General features: G+C 43.4%; 1 pseudogene; it reads left to right on the top strand.

The window, feature by feature from the left end:
• The first annotated feature begins 735 nt into the window (after positions 1 to 735).
• LOC108491303 lies at positions 736 to 1776 on the top strand (annotated as a pseudogene).
• The last annotated feature ends 2308 nt before the right edge of the window (positions 1777 to 4084 follow it).

Raw genomic sequence — 4084 nt, 5'->3', positions numbered from 1 at the left:
GTTTCAGGTCTCACATTGAGTTTTTGATCCATTTGGAGTTGACTTCCATGCAGGACAATAGATAAGGGTCTACTTTTTATTCTTCTGCAGGTGCAGATCCAGTTTTTCCAGCATCATTTGTAGAAGAAGCTGTCTTTCCTCCTGTATGTGTTCTTGGCATCTTTATCAAACACCAGTTCGCTGAAACTGCATGTACTCATTTTTTAGGTCTTCAATTATGTTCCATTGACTTGTCTTGGTTTTGTGTCAGTCCCATGATGTTTTGATGACTATAGCCCTGCAATATAGTTTGAGATCTAGTATGGTATTCCCCCCAGCTCTTTGTGTTCAACATAGCACTCCATATAAAATTTAGGATAGTTTATTCTAATTTTATGAAGAATATCATGGGGATTTTGGTTGGCATTGCATTAAACCTATAAATTGCTTTTCGTAGGATGGTCATTTTCACAATATTATTTCTACCAATCCATGAGCATGGGAGGTATTTCCATCTCCTTGTATCTTCCTCAATCTCTTTCTTCAAAGATTTAAAACTTTCACTGTAGATATCTTTAATGTCGAGTGACAATTTTAAAATCTTGCATAGCAATCCCTAACACACCACTGTGATGCCCAGGGAAGTCAGGGAGTAAATCCAACTTCTTTCTTAAAACCATCCATGTTTTGGATGATTGTCCAAAAGTTATTGTGGGAGCAGATAATGTGGGCTCCAAGCAAATGCAGCAGATCCACATGTCCATTGGAAGAAAAGCTGTGGTGCTGATTGACAAGGACACTATGGTGCACAAAGTATTCCAAAACCTTTTTAACCCAGTTCTAGAGAAATGATTGTCTTATATCCAGGGGAATGTGAGTTTTGTCTTTACTAAAAAGGACCTCACTACTGGGTGTTGGGTGTGTTTTGTTCAGGTGATATTGTCCACACACTCCGCTGGATCCTGCCTTGTATTTTCTCCTATGGGCATCCTTCCATCACTCAGGACTCAGTGCTGGGGCATTTTTAAAGCTTTTTCCTCCACCAACTAAACTTTTATCTTCACTACTTTTTGTCTTTTTTGAGACAGGGTCTTCCTGTAGCCCCAGCTGGCCTGGAACTTGCTATGCATACCAGGCTGGCCTTGAACTCACAGAAATCTACCTGCTTCTATCTCCTGAGTGAGTGCTGGGATTAAAGGAATGCACCACCATGCCCAGCAATCTTCACTATTTTTTTAAATCCAGGGTGTCACCCTGTAGTCCTGACTGACCTGGAACTTGCTGTACCAACCAGGTTGGCCTGGAACTCAACACGATCATCCTAACTTAGGCTTCCAAGTGCTTGGAATACCCTCTGATGACTGGGGAAGACAACTGTTCACACATTCACATTGAGAATTCTTATTCAATGTCTTTTTTAAGTATCTCACTTGATTCTGAATAAATGTGATTTAAAAAATAAAATCTATTTGACAATCAATATATTATAATTATTCCCTGCTCTGTGGCTAATATGTAAGCTGAATAAAATGATTATTTATTTTAAAGGGGGATTTCGCTGAGATCAGGGATATGCTGCTGACCAGCTGCTGCCTCTGAGATAGTACCACTGCCCCATGTGAAATCACTTTGCCAGCCAATATTCTTCTAGGTCTTAGGCATCACCATTAAATCTCCAGAGGCACCATTGATAGTCTGAGTGATGTGCAGCTAGTGGACAAAGTGGGAGCGAGTAAAGCCACCCTGATGAACATGCTGAACATCTCCACCTTTTCCTTTGGGCTGATCATTCATTAGGTATTCAACAATAATAGTATCTACATCCCCTGAGTGCTTGACACCACAAAGGAATCTCTGCATTCTTGCTGCTAGAAGGCACTTACAATGTTACCAGTGTTTGTCTACAGATTGGTCGCCTGATGGATACAAGTGGATCCTGACTTTGTGGAGACTGGTACACCTTCCCACTTGCTGAAAAGGTCAGGGCCTTCTTGGCTGATCCATCTGCATTTGTGGTTGCTGTCAGTGTGGCCACTGACACCACCACTGCTGCTCCTGCAGCCACCCCAGCCAAGGCTGCAGTCAAAGAAGACTTGGAGGAGTCAAATGAGGATATGGGGTTTTGTCTCTGATTAATCACCAAAAAGCAACCAACTCATCCAACTTTATTTGGAAAACATAAAAATAAAGGCTTTCTTGTCTCTAAAGGTTTGGATTTTGTGCTGTGGATCAAACCCAAGGCTTTGCACATAGTAGGAAAATGCTCAACCACTGAGGTATGTCCCCAGTTTCCCCCATCCCCACATAGTTTTCATATGAGGTATAATATGTGTGAATGGTTGTCATGAAGCAGAGTGAATAGGAAGCAAATAACAGTGCGATTGAATTGGGGGTGTATTAGAATGATTGGTAGAGTGGGAAGGAATGAGAGTCATGGGGGGGGGCAAGTAAGCTGAAATGCAGTTGAAAGTGTCACCTTATATCTGAGTGAATCTTGTGCTCCTGGAAAGCAGGGATGATTATGAAGCTTTGTGCTTTTGTGTTCCAGTACGGGGATAACTCTCTGACTGCCATAGCAAAACACCAGAGACCAAATGACTTAAACATCAGTAAAAAGCTTTCTCACAGATCCGGAGGCTGAGAAGGGCAAGATCAAAGTCCCAGATGATCTGTTTTTTGGCATGCTTGCAGACAATTGCTTATTACTGTGGCCTCACATGACTTAATTTTTGTGCAAATGGGAAATGAGCAAACTCTTGGGCACCTTTTATTGAGGCACCAATTCCATTAGACCAGGATTCACCCTAATAACATCACCTAACTTTAATGACCTCCCAAAGACCCCATCTCCAAATAATATCACATTGTGGGTTAAGGTTTCAGCTTACTAATTTTGAGAGGGGACCCAAGTCCAGAGCAGTCCCTAATGCTCTTGCATATTCTGAAACAAGATCTATGTCCATCCATCCTCACGACTGAAGGATGCTCTTTTATTAATATGCCTCTATAAAACCCCACCCCCTTCCTTGTCTTCAGGATGCCCCTCATTAAAGAAAAGTTTCCCTATTACGATAGTCAGAAAAGAATCATCTTAGCTGTCCCTTACATGCTGGCTTTCATACAGTCAAGTGATAGAGTCAGGTAGTGTGTCTGAAATCCAACCTGAAACATTGTGTCCTATTGGTCCTCCAGGCCTCTAGAAGACCCTGAGCTGGGCCCCACAGGACCAAGAGCCTGGCAATTCCCCTTTCCCAAACCTTTCTGTCACAAGTTCCCAGGAATGTGGGCATGGAGAGAGTCACTGCCAGGATTTTGTGGATCCTCCCCTCCTCTCTAAGCTCTCACATCCCTGGGGTCCCTTTCTCCTGGAGCCTCTTTCTCCAACTCTCCCAGTACCTGTGTTTACAGGTGTCACCTTCTTCAAGCATTTCTTTCTCTGAGCACTGACTCTTACCACCCCCGGATTTGCTCACCTCTGCAAAATGGTATTTCCCACAGAGGACCGTACCAATCTAAATCTTTGTCACAGCTAGCCTAACAATACCTACCTCTCCAGTGTTCCTACCGCTCTAGTGTTATTTCCTTGAGAGAACTACTACCTCCACGCTTTTCCCCCATCTCCACGGTGGAACTGATCTGCATTGTTCTCTGCTCTGATTCTCTTCTCCCCGGAATAGTCTCCCGGGAGGGTTGCACCATTACAGCCCTTCCCCCATCTCTACAGTGGTATCTCCCGGCAGAGCTTGGGAGTGCGGGGACTGAGGTCCTCAGCTCTAAATTGAGAACTGCGTATATAATTCACAGGTCATTAGCGCACCTTTGTACAAAACACTCACTCTTATCGGCCAAGGTTCCAATTCCTTTACGAAATCCCATGTCCTCCAAACATTAAGAGGCTTTTTTTTTTTGGTCTGCTGTACGGAATGTCAAAGGCTATAAAGATGTCCGCTCCCTTGAAAACCTGGCTTATTGGCGCATCCATTTTTCTAGCCTGCAAAGACGATAACTTGTGGTAATCAAAATAATTTGGACTACTAACGCAGATGGCTTCAGGAAGAGCTACTGCGCATGAGCAAGTTTAGTGACTCACAGTAACCAGGGCGGA

Source organism: Nannospalax galili, unplaced genomic scaffold, assembly GCF_000622305.1.
Source record: "Nannospalax galili isolate Female #2095 unplaced genomic scaffold, S.galili_v1.0 scaffold741, whole genome shotgun sequence".
NCBI classification, from domain to species: Eukaryota; Metazoa; Chordata; class Mammalia; order Rodentia; family Spalacidae; genus Nannospalax; species Nannospalax galili.
The sequence above is the reverse complement of the archived record's forward strand: the minus strand, read 5'-3'. Positions and strand labels throughout refer to the sequence as shown.